The 13,405-nt window shown below is 41.1% G+C and overlaps 1 protein-coding gene across 18 annotated transcripts in view; it reads right to left on the reverse strand.

The window, feature by feature from the left end:
* The window catches only part of NRXN2 (neurexin 2), a 961,844-nt gene extending 948,724 nt beyond the window's left edge, over window positions 1-13,120 (reverse strand). For all 18 annotated transcript variants that reach the window (XM_073658329.1, XM_073658327.1, XM_073658343.1 and 15 more), the window contains exon 1: window positions 12,973-13,120. The gene's annotated coding sequence lies outside the window, so the exon portion shown is untranslated. The remainder of the gene's footprint in view (window positions 1-12,972) is intronic.
* Between the last annotated feature and the right edge of the window lie 285 nt (window positions 13,121-13,405).

Here is a 13,405-nt window from a genome sequence, read left to right on the forward strand (position 1 = left end):
ATCTGCCATGTGATGGAGGAGTCTGGGTTTGGTGAAATCCAGGAGAATGTTACCTTCTGACTGCACTGTGCCGCTGTACAGATGGTGGAGGAGGATAATGATATGGGCTTGATTTTTATAGGTATGCCTCAGCCTCTTATTTCCAGTGAAGGGAAATCTTAATGCTTCAGCACAATACATTTTGGACAATTGTAGCTTCCAATTTTTTGTGAACAGTTTGGGGAAGACCCTTTCCTATTCCCCAGAGTCCATAAAGACATGGTTGGGGAAAGTTGAGTGGGAAGAATATGACCGGCGGCACGGAGCCCGGACCTCAACCACATCCATCACCTTTGGGAGGACCTAGATCGGAGATTGTGATCTCGACCTCTCTTCAACATCAGTGTATGACCTCACAAATGCTCTTCTAAATGAAGGGGCAAAAATTCGGACACACACCTCCAAATTCTTGGAGAAAGCCTTCTCATATTAATGGGAGCTGCTATAGCTGATTAGAGAGAAACAACCCCACATTATTGTCTATGGATTTAGAATGGGATGTCAATGAAACTCCTATAGGTGTAATGTAGAGTGGGCACAATACTTTTTCCCATATAGTGTATGTATCATTGATTATGAAACTTCATAGATACTGTATGTAGGTCATCTACAGAGATAGATACATAGAACAGCAGACTGTTAGATTATTGGAAGGTCCTTAGTGTAGGTAGTGGTACCGCACAAACCAACAATAAAAATTGTGAAATGATCATTCAAGAGCAGTAGTAGCACATAATCATTGCAGCCTTGCAGTTATGGATTCAAGAAACAACCAGATTTAATCAATTAGTAAATGAAATTATGTTATAACACAGCCTATCAAGAAAGTATAAAATTTATGGTGGCTCTTAAGTAATAGCTAGTTGGTTCAGAAGAGCCTATAGACAGATTCATCATTCTTTTTACGCCTTTTTTGGAGTAAAAGTTTGTCCTTCGGGCATTTTTATTATTGTGCCAAATTCATTACGGCTTTTGCTAAAATTTTTACATTCGTTTTTTCAGTCCTTCGTCTTTTTTTTTAGGTTTGTTCAACAGTGTGGACATGGTATTCATTACCCAGATGTTTGCAACTTGTTTATTATTTGCAACTTTTCAAGATATTTTTATATATTTTTTCGTGCAGTGGTGTAAGGAGATGGGCATATTGCCCTGTTCCTCCTGGAAGACATCAGTGCTGTGTATAGTGTAGTGTGTAATGTCATGTGTTATTTTGATGGTGATGATGTGTAATGTGAATTGTGATGTGATGTATTGTAATGTTTTGCACTATACTGTTAGGAAGCTGACTTCTGCCCAGCAACAGTGAGCAGGGTAAGACATAGTTAAGTGTTGGGACTAGCCCAGAGAGGGAGGGGCTATGCAGGAGGATCAGAAAAGACTTCCTGGTAGTAACTCAGACAGGGCCTAGCTTGCAGCTACTGCCGATGTTTGGTCTGAGTGCTCAACAAGGTCGCATGCAGTGGGTGTTTTGTGACAAGAGAGGAAGAAGATGGGGACAGAGATCCTGAGGAACAGACTGAAACAGACAGAGAGAATTACAGAGACGCAAAGAGAAGGACAGTGCAAGTTCAGAGGACTGACCAGAGAGCAGAGTGACCAAGTGAGAAGTGTCCGGAGAAGGTACGCCTAGCAGCAAGGCCCCGAGTGGCTTACAGCTCTTAAAGGTGACCGCAGGAAGAGGAACGTACTTTCATGGACTGTACTGTGGTGTTAAGCTGGGTGGTGGTGAAGGAAATGAGACCAGTGGAGGCAGGAATGTGTGAGGCCGAGGAAGTAACAAGACTTTGTATTTGTATTGAGATGCTTTGTATTAATGAAGATATGTGTGAGAAGTTGTGTACCCGCTATCCGGTGTACATAGTTTCCACGCAATGGCTGTTTAGTAAAGCTTCGTTTGTTAAGAACTGGTGGCCTGCTGTGATGAACTAGTTAACAACAGGTCCTGGCAAACCAGTGTCATCAGTTACATGCGGCCTGCTCGGGCATCACGCCTTCACAGCACAAGCCCACACACCCAGCCAGGACCCCCAACTTCGGGGCGCAACAGACGAGTACCTCGCCCACGGCTACCACCGCGCGCAACGTTACAGTGGTACTGCCGTACTTTAGTGACGTACATCTGTTTAATTTTCTTTGGACTGAAGACTAAAGCGCAGGATTTTAAAAAAATTTGAAAGGATCGTGCAATATTCTACTATAAAAAGGCACAAAAAAAGCAAAAGTCCAAAAAAGGTCTTTTAATTTGCAACACATTTGTCAAATATTTTTCGGCATTTTGATGAATTTGGTGCAAAATCTGCCAGATCAGACATAAAAATGTCTTTAAAAAATGCTATTTTTTGTGAGGTATTATTGCTATATGTTGCTCATTACATGAGAATATCATGAATGTTTGAGAACAATCCCAATGAATTCTGCCAACATTTGAATGCTATGTCCACATGTACTAAGGCTAGGTGTTAAAATATTTCCCCTCCCTTTGCATTTCTATATGGTGTATTTTTGCCAAGCATCTGTATATAGCAGTAATCCTTTCCATGCAATCAATAGGATTTTTTTCACACCCTTCACAGTTACAGCCTTCTTTAAGGGACACCAAGCCTAAATTATACGTTGAGTTCAATCAGTCATTGCCTATAAACAGCCAATTCAGATGAAAGCTATGGTATTTAGTGTTGTATTGGGCTTAGCAGTACTATAGCAACAGTATTACTTAGCCCAGAAATATGCAAGGACATACATACCATGCAGCAGATACAGTACCCATTCTCATTGTTATTGGGTGGCAAGCATCTATGAAGAGCTCTGTTCTCCAAAAGAACTGAATTGTTGTGCACATAGAGGTGGGCAATTAGTTTAAGGACCACATAAAAAGTGTGAAGGTGGGGGCACCGTAATGGGGGCGCTAAGATGCCCTATTTTTCTCCACTGTAAAAATTATCACTACTTTATCCAACATACTTACAGAAACAATTATGAATGATATTATGCACTAATTTTATGGGCCGCAGTTATTTAGGTGCACTCTTGGTTTGGCAAACTCTGCATGTGCTGTCAATCAGGAAAGGGGCAGTAAGCTGCTACCAGACATCTGGTGTGGGTTATCTCTTCTATTTAGAGAATAAAGTATTGGGTATTTTGAAATAAAGCATGACTGATCCTTTTTTTCCCTGCTATTAGATAAAAATGTCAGCCAAACATCTCATATATATTTCAAATGTTTGAAAGTCAGAAGGTTCAGCCAACCTAAGTCTAATGTGCATGGAGACCTTTTTTTGCATTCAGCTTTCAGCCCATGCTTAGCCAACCTTATTGGCATCAGTGGAGCAGCATGGATAGCCAGCACTTGGCTCTAGGAAAGTATTTTGTTCCCCCTAACCAGTGGAATTTTAGACAAAAAAAATTAAAGAATAGAGTTATAAATTGTTATATTTTTATATTTTCTATTTTTTTATTACATTTTTTTGTTTTTTTGTTATCAAACTATTTTATTACCCTAGCCTTAAACCTAACCCTATCCCTAAAGCTATCCTTAAATGTAGCCCTAACCCTACTTAGTTAGCATTAGAAAAGTTATGTAAAATATTAACATTTTATTGTAATCCTTTTGTTTGTTTTGACAGGAGACAATTTTTTTTAAATTTGTAACTGTTCCCCCAGCAGGTCTCCATCTTTCCTCATGAGAGAAGACACAATGCACACAGTGCCTTTTTCATCTCACTTGCTGCTTATGCAGAGCACAGTAGTCAATATGAGTTTGTCATCGACTGCTGCGTTCTGCATAACCAATATCTGAGATGAGAAAGCTAATTTCATCATATTGAGACCTTTATTAGCTCGCTCGCTTCTTTTGCAGAGTGTAAAGACCAATGACAAACTTATCTCCATTGGTGCGCTCTGAATCGCAACCTAGTACTGACCTAGATGTAAATGAAGCCCCTGAATATTCCACTGCCACCCTGTGCTGCTCTAAAAAGAGGCGGCAGTAGGGGTGGGGGTTGAAATTTTGTTACCCTATAGAATTCGGCACCAAGAGAAACCGCCACTGTGGTCTCACCCCCATGCTACGCCACTGATTTGCATCAATACCATCCTTGAGTCTGACATTAATAGTATATTTTAAGAAAGCAATCAAATGAATCAGATTTCAGATTTGAGCCAGAAGACAGTAAAGACAGTAGAGGACTTTGGCTTTCCATCTTCTCGGTAGATGGGCCTGTAACGTTGACTCTTGTGTAATTCGGCCATCAATTGAGTGGTGGGTTTGGCGTTTCTATGGTCATCTTTAAGCAATAAAGTCAACGGGCTGACTGATGTTATGGCTTAATGTACATTTGCACCATTGATCAATACTAGTAAATACCCCTTAACTTTCCAACACAAAAGAGAGATTCCTTTCCATTATTGACTGCGATAATATATTACACTGCAAACACCGGCCCCGCGAACAACTCATAATAATGTTAAACAAGATCTAAAGAGAGCTTTATATGCGGTATAAATCACAATGACATCAGATGCTAAATAAATATAATAAATATACCATGTCTATAGTGTCAAATTATTTTTCTGTCAGCTACAGATTCCACGGCGTGGACACAATCCCATTTCATTTCTGAGCAATAATGAATGGGTGACCTTGAGCTCGAAAAGGGCCAAAAAGGACAGAGAGAATATGTAATTAGTCTGAGGTTCAATATCTATGATGTAAATAGTGTGAAGCCAAAGGACCAGGGACTGGTCAGAATTGCCCACAACTTATAAACAGATACGAAAGATCCATTTTTCTAATTCTGGTCAACCCTCTTTTAATTGTGATTTGATGCTTCGTAAAAGTCAATTTTCCTATAAAATATTGGTCTCTGGTACAGAAATAAGTCAATTAATACATGTTTAAAATGTCAAGGATTTATGGGAATCTGTGCAAATATCAAAAATGTAAAAGTCTTTTAGAGGAGTCGTAAGAAGTGAAGGCGAACTCATTTACCCCTCTTGTTGGGTTTGGGGTAACAGTTGGCTGCTATGGATTGAATGATACACCATGATATCCACTTACAGGCAACAGAAGAACAGGACATCATCACTTCCAGTCCTGTGCAGGCCACCAGAATGGCCAGAAGATAATGCATGATCCAGCTCACCCAAGGTGAAGTTACCAGCGATCCTCGGCTCGGATAGGAACCCACTCCTGCTCAATGGTAGAAAACAAAATAGAATATAGGAGGAATACAGATGTTTTTTGGGTAAAAAATGTGCAAAAGCTTTATTGAAAAATTGGATAAAACAGGACATCCCAGGTACTAGAAAAAATATATGTAAGAGTTTTTCCAGGATGGTCAGCACTGGACCAACATGGGTAAGAAAGGGGAGCATGTCTGATTTTATCATTGTGAAGCTATCCCGGCCACTTGTAAATTTTGTTTAGAGGACAAGAAGCCCCTTTAATGCTCGTAGGTCCTGTATATATAACTGTCTTACCCTGGAAGAGCTCAGGCATAGTGGAGTGGAGTGTTAATATCCATTTTCAGCTGAGGGGTAGGGTCACTGGTTAGCACATGACTGGGAGTAACACCATATAAGAGGCAGACCTTTTTAGACACTAGTGTGTGGAGGACCAGAATTGGTCAGGCAACGTGAAACTTGAAGCTAGAAGTTGCCATGATCAGGATGGCGAGAAAGGGTCCCTATATACAGTTATGATGGGTACAAAATGGTAGAGACCTAGCTGTTTCCAGCTGGCGAGGCTAAACTTACGAGAAGTTTGAGGCCACAACCAGTGATGGGGAAGAGAGAGCTGTAAAGGCTTCACCATGTCCATTTGAATCCATGAACTAGTTTCAAAGGCTGCGCCCACTCTAATGCTGCCCATTCTTCGGAAACCACTACTCCTAGAAGCCATCCTATGGGAGTGAGAAGGAGGGCTAAGACCTGAGTTTTTCTCCACTGCCTCCTGTGCCTTACCGACCACCCAACAACCTGCTCATCAGTAATCTCACAGACTGGTGTGAGAGAAGACCAAACAGACCCAGAGATATTGGTCATTGACATTAGCATCAGTACATAGACTGCCTATAAGACCCTAAGACAAGGGCCCACCAGTAACCAACTCCAGGGCCCCACTTTTCAGCTACATGCAAATGTGACATTATCCTCAATCACAAATGTATATAACAAGGAACTGGGTAGATTGTTAGATGAATACGATGCTGCCTTTGTCTGTACAAAGAGATTCAAGTATATTGTGCCAAGTACTGCTCATATAAGAGGGTGGTAGCCCACCGGAGGATTCTTCTGTTCTCCTGTGGGCCAATCCATGCCCGGTGATGTCCCACTCCTGCACAGGGGCCCACCAAAGGATTTTCCTGTTCTCCTGTGGGCCAGCCCAAGCCTGGTGGTGGCCCACTCCTGCACAGGGGCCCACCGGAGGATTCTCCTGTTCTTCTGTGGGCCAGTCCATGCCCGGTGATGGCCCACTCCTGCACAGGGGCCCACCAAAGGATTTTCCTGTTCTCCTGTGGGCCAGCCCAAGCCTGGTGGTGGCCCACTCCTGCACAGGGGCCCACCAGAGGGTTCTCCTGTTCTCTTGTGGGCCTGGGTACAATGTTCCTGAATATTGCTAGAAAATCTTCAGCACACGGCGAAGTCAGCTGCAAAAAGCCACCACAGCTATTACCTCACCTACCCTCTTCCACTGGGGAATGCGTCTATATATACACCACCTTTCTAGTGTCATTAAAACGGATAATGAAACATTACGTAAGGTGCCCGTAGACATATTTACTATGTGCATTTATTTACTTTTATGTACTTGAACATGAATCCCATTATCTCAAACCTTAAATATTTTCCATAATAAAACCAGCAATTTTCTCGATTACGGCCTTGCAATCTTTCTTTTCAGTTCTCACTATTTCCATAAAACATTTAGCCTTTGCTCTCTGCCCAAATCCCTCTTATTTCTTTTGACATTTTATTTCTTTTGGCATACCATAATGCGCGAGTATAAAATTCTCAATTCCACATGCCCTATAATAAAAAAAAAACTATCTATCTATTCCACATCATGCAAATCATTGTGGTCTAATGTAAAACCAATGAGAAAAACCATTTGAAAAGTCACAAAACATTACGGTGACCCACATTATTCAATTTGGATCTCATTTAGGATTTGGGCTAGGAGCTGCCACCACTAGACATAAGCGAATAAATTTGCAGGACACTGGTACAGTAGCCACGTCAGTAGTTTATGGCCTCCGGATGAGAGCCCTATGAACCAACTACTACTTGTAACAGTGGCTCTTCTGATGTGTGACGCTATCGTTGCAGGGACAGAAGAAGCGCCGGGGTCGCAGGCAGGTAGGAGACAGCTGCTGGACCATTAACTCACTTACCTCAACCCACCACCATGTAAACCTTCTAAGAATGCTTTTTTAATAAATTATGCACCATATATTTATACAATATATTATTACATCACCTAAAATGGTCGAACGCCATGTCTGAGATTTTTGAGGTGTCAAGTTTTTCAAGTGGAAACCACTTCAGGAAATGCTCCTTTTTAGGGTAGTTTTTTGCAGTTTTAGAGAGGGTCTTTTTCAGGGGGATTCTGCCTGGAGCTCGCCTAAAAATACTCAAAAAGAATGAACATGTGTATTTTTTATGGAAAGATGACTTGCTGTGCACATGTTCAGTCTTTTTTACGGCTTTTAAACCTTTCAGGTTTCTAAAAATGCCATTTTACGATGGGAAGATGCTCTGCACTTTATAATTCAAGTTAATGGGAAAGCTCAAAAGTCGCCCAGACGTATTTTGGACAGGTGACTTTTTTTTCTTTTTTTTTTTACACGTTTTGCCATAATTTTTGCTTTAAAAAATCACTAGCGGTTTGTTCTTTATTCAATGGAGTGAAAAAAAAATGATTGGATAATGACAGTGAAAAAAGACAAAATTGTCGGAAAAGTGCTCAGGAAACGACAAAAGACGCTTCTGGAAAAAGACGCCTAAAGAGTGCTCTGCTTGAAAAACTCAGTGTTTTCGCTGTAGGTTAAAAAAAATTGTGTGCACATACCCTAAAGAAATGTGAACATGGTGTCTTTTTCAGGCAGATTATGCTCGGAATCTGCCTGAAAAAGCATCGCAAAAGCGCCCCATAAAATGAATATAGTGCACAGCAATGTCAAAACGACATTGTTGTGCTAATGTTCCGGTTTATGTCACTTCTTTTACCCGCTTCTGGGTTCGGAAACAATGGAGCGTTTTAAACAAGTGACGTGTTCATTCTTAATAGTATAGAGTAAAAGCTGCCAACAGATAGTCGCCGCCCGAGGAAAAGGACCATCAGCGTTTTCCTGACGCAGCTTTGCCTGAGAAGACTCAGTGGCTGCACCGTCGTCTAAATTAAGTTGGTGCACACAACTTAAGTCTATGTTCACATGCAGCGTTTTTGCAGCCTTATTTTTCTGCAGCCAAAACCTGCTCTCTTGGCAGTAAAAGGGCTGCGGTCAAAACACAGGTTGTCCTGCGTTTTCGAGGCACCTGTGTGCTGCGTTTCTGCAGCAGTTTTTGCCCTTGCTTTCTATGGGTGAAAAAACGCTGCAAAAACACTTAAAGAATTGACATACCGCAGATTTAAATTTTTTTTACAGTTCTCAAATTCAGTCAGGAAAGAAAAAAAACAAGCATGTGCATAATATTTCTGAACTCTCCTAGCTTTTACTGGCACTGTAAAAAGCAGCTTCTTATTTTCACAAAAAAAAATGATGTAAAAAACACTGTGTGTGAACAGTTTTTGGAACAGTTTTTTTCTGCTGTTAAATAGGTTTTGAAGAGATTTGGAAGCGTTTGTTTTTTTCCCCGATGGATTTTTTGTAGCCTTTTCATGTGACATCGCTTAGTTTAGAGCAGGAATCGCTTCAAAGTAGTGACGTGTACTTTTCTTTACAGCTAAACTTTTGTCAAAACCTCTCCAGAAAAAAAAACTCAAGAAACTCCTCATATGAACTGCGGATTAAAAAAAAAAAAGTGAATTTCCCATAGAATAGGGGGATTTTTCCAAGCGTTTTTTTAAGTGTGTTTTGAGGAGGATTAAGTAGCAGATCTGCTCCAAAATAGTCATCAAAAAACACTGTGTGAACACAGCCTTACGCTCTAGAAAGAAATGATGTATGTATGTATGTAAACGGATTATTGCAAAGAAATGATAACATAATTGCTTCTAATTCTGCAGTTCGGATATCCACAAAGCATTTTAATGTTCTCAGGACATTAGCCAATCAACTTGGCTGAGGTCCTAGGTGTGACTGACTGTCTGTCCCCCCCCCTCCCGTCAGCCGGTTACTGACAATGAATCTGAGATTTAGCAGGCATCGTTCACACTCATGAATACAGTCATGCCCACTAGAAGTCACGCTCATGTTCTCCTTGACACCGAGGGTGCAAAGAAAAAAAAGAAGAAGAAAGGGCACTGGAGAAATCCTACTGCAATTTGGCATCTGGAATCACCATTACTGATTCTGGGCTGGGGTGGCGGCAAACAAAACGCATTGGCTTGTGTAAGGTGGCAGCTTGGAGAGGCAGTGCCAGCTGGGCGGACTCTGGCGAAAGTCACAGCCCACTGGAGCAAATCTGCAGCCACAACTATTGGGGGGGCAACAGCTGACCAAGGCAGATGCATGTGCAAAATAAATTTCCCTTGCTTTCTTGAAATGAGCCGGAGACGTTTGACATTGTATCTATTCATGTATCATCTTGTTTATATAAACAAACTCTTCTGATAAATAAACAAACGGAACACAAATGGCAACAATATTTACTACATCTGCATCCGGATTGTCTTATCTTCCTCCATCCTTCTCCACTCTCTCTCCCATGTCTGTTTCTCCCTGTTTGTCTGTCTCTCCCCTCCCCCTCTCCTCTCTCCTCTCTCCTCTCTCTCCCTTCTCCCATTCCGTATGTTTCTATGTTTCTCCCTCTCCCTGTCTCTCTACGCCTCCCCCTATAAACTGCACCAAAGGCTGTCAAACATCACAGCTGCAACATTTCCATGCCCTGGTGTCACAGCAGAAATGTAATAAATAAACCAATTTTATCCGATTTCTGTTTTAATGACAGAAAACGCCATTAATCATCGGCTATTTTACGACATGTAAAAGTGACGGTATTCATATTTTATGGCACATAATCTATTGCAATTCCATAAATAACTAGCTTTTACCAAAAAATACTAATGCCTACGATTCTTGCCATATATAGCGATATTTGTCACTTCTAGCCTAATATAATTGTTTATGGAGCCTGCAAGGAGGCTCCCCCTGTGTACACGGCATTGCACACCACAATCCCATTCACTGATATTGCTATTTGAAGCACAAAAAAGAAAAAGCAGGATTTCAAGAGAACAACTGAAATCGCTGGGGCTTCTGCATTGTCCTTATGCTCAATGCACAGACGAAAAATGCCAAAATAAAAGAAAAACAGCAAATAAAATGATTTTCCAGCTCCTTTCTTGCATAAATATGCTGCACATGCAACATAGACTTAATAAATACATGAAGACCTTTGTTCCTTGGAGCGTGACACGATGGAGCAGATGTGGACGCAGACTTGACCTTCTTATATACCCTCATTGTTTAAAATGCAACAGTTGCACTAATTCCGTTTTTGGCCGTGAAGTCATCTGCAGATACAATTTCCCATTTTCATAGCTTTACAGGAATAGGAAATGACTGGTGCTTCTCTCCTCGACATTCCTATGCATTCATCAACTGCTAGGACTATTCTAGAGATGCTAGTAAAAAAAAAAAAAAGCTGTAGGAACTCAGACAACTTCAACCCTAATAAGTCCCATAAAATGAAAAAGCTTCTGTAGAGAAATCCTCTGCAGTGCACTGGCCTGCTCCTCACTGGAGGCAAAAGGTTTTCCATCTTAGTCTTATTTCTATGCTGCTAGAAAGCTGGTGTTCCCCATCTCTGTGTGGCTGCTGACACTGGCCGTGTATATGGCACCTATTGTGATATTTAGGGTTTAGGATGGGGTGAATGAATTGTATCACCCCCTAATATATACCACATCATCCCTGTATACAACCTTTAATTTACATGATGCTTATATAACAAACAAAAGGAACCCGGACACAGTCTGTCTACATATGTCTGATCGATGGCCAGACTGCACGCAAAGGTCCTCTAGGTAGGTAGATATAGATATACAGTGTGTCTAGATAGATAGATGGATGTGCATTTTGTGTATACATAGATGTATGTATATCTATATGTGTATCTGTATATATGTGTATATGTGTGTATCTGTATACGTGTATGTGCGTATCTGTGTATGTATGTAAATATGTGTGTATATGTGTATCTGTATATATGTGTATATGTGTGCATCTGTATACGTGTATGTGTGTATCTGTGTATGTGTGTATATGTGTGTATCTGTGTGTATGTATGTAAATATGTGTGTATACGTGTAAGTGTGTGTATGTGTGTATCTGTATATGTGTGTATATGTGTGTATCTGCATATGTGTATGTGTGTATCTGTGTATGTATGTAAATATATGTGTATATGTGTAATGTGTGTATGTGTGTATATGTGTAAGTATGCAAATATCTGTTTCTCTGTGTATGTATGTAAATGTGTGTATATGTGTAATGTGTGTATTTGTGTAAATGTGTGTATATGTGTTTGTGTGTAGCTGTGTATGTATGTAAATATGTGTCTATGTGTGTGCAAATGTGTATGTGTGTAAATATGTGCATATGTGTAATGTGTTGTATGTGTGAGTGTACGTGTGTATCTGTGTGTATTTGTGTATGCTTGTATGTGTGCACATGTGTATGTATATGGTTATGTGTGTATCTGTGTATGTATGTAACTATGTGTGTAAATGTGTGGATCTGCATGCTTGTATGTATGTACATGGCAGCATTAAAGGGACTATGTGACTGCCTAATACAAGACTGATACATTAAACAGCAAAGCACATTACACACTATCGGCTCTGATATTTTTTTTACCACCTACCCTAACGTTATTTGACCCCTAATCCCATTATGCTTCCCCACAGGATAAATAACCCTGACCAGAAAAAAAAGCCATATCAAATCACTTTCCATATAAAGGATTTCAATATTTTGCATTCTCCTCAAATTCACACAAGGTTTCTCCAAATCTCCATGTTACCTTGGAGCAGAAGCTGTAAACCTGCAGAAGGGTAGCTGTATGCTGCAAAGGTAAATTTCTGCATAGTCTCCTATCCACAAGTCAATATGTTTTCATTAGCAAATCATTCCCGGGGAAAATTCCGCTTTCCTCTTCCTCCATCCTTCCCCTTGTGTCTTTATGTTCCTCCAGATTTTATTTTATAAACTTTCCTAAATTACAATTGTGCTTGTGACCTGTGTGCTGGGGTTCATCATTGACTACACCCAGTTTGGCATCTACCAGGTCTACATATTAGGATCTAATGTACTGGATCTGTGCATTGGGATCTACTGCAACAATCGTAGAAAAATCCACAATAAATCTCTACATTTCCACGCTGCTTATTTCTCCACTACATTGGATGTGGGGAGATCTGGTCTTGTAGCCATCACCCCCTTGAACACGTCTGTAAACCTGCAGGCTACATGACACATATTTCATCTTACAGCTGGAAATAAACTGATCTTTCATGCAACATTGCAGAAATGTCCAAGGTCTGATGCATTTGGCCTAAGCGCAATCACTGCAGACAGCTTTTCTCTATGCTACATCCTTAGTCTCCAAAGCAACATGGCCAGGGTAATATAGAGTCTTGCAATTAACAATGCTTTTCTGCAAATCTGCCCCTATCACTGAGCATGATGCAAGATGTGCATGTCATTAAACAGATGCATCATCATCATCATCATCATCCATGCATGCACTGCCCCATCCCCAGCACAGTACCTGATCCACACAAGGACTGCAGTCTGGCAGGGATGGATCCTTTAGAAGTATGTGCAGGCCCATAGATGGCTCACAATAGGCGATGCTGCTACCTCTCTGTATCACAGCAATGGAGAATATGCCAGCATCAGGACCAGCACAGGCCACGCCCACTACAGGGCTTCTCTCCCCTGATTGGAGGGGGGGATTATGGCTGCTCCTTTTCAGCACCAGAGACAGAGGCAGCAGGAGAGAGTGCGGGCTGTGATGATGGCAGGCATGAGTGACAGCTCAGGGGGCCTATGGGAGGAGATCAGGGGGCTGGGGAGACAGAGAGTGAGTGCAAGAGGAGAGGAAAAAGGAAGGAGGGAGAGAAGGAAACAAGGAGAAGGTATAAAGATAGAAAAGAGACACAGAAAGACAAACACAGGCAGCAATACATCTCCCAGGTCCC

The sequence above is a fragment of the Phyllobates terribilis genome, unplaced genomic scaffold (genome assembly GCF_046119375.1).
Source record: "Phyllobates terribilis strain yellow unplaced genomic scaffold, ASM4611937v1 Scaffold_13__5_contigs__length_258822181, whole genome shotgun sequence".
Taxonomy (NCBI): Eukaryota; Metazoa; Chordata; class Amphibia; order Anura; family Dendrobatidae; genus Phyllobates; species Phyllobates terribilis.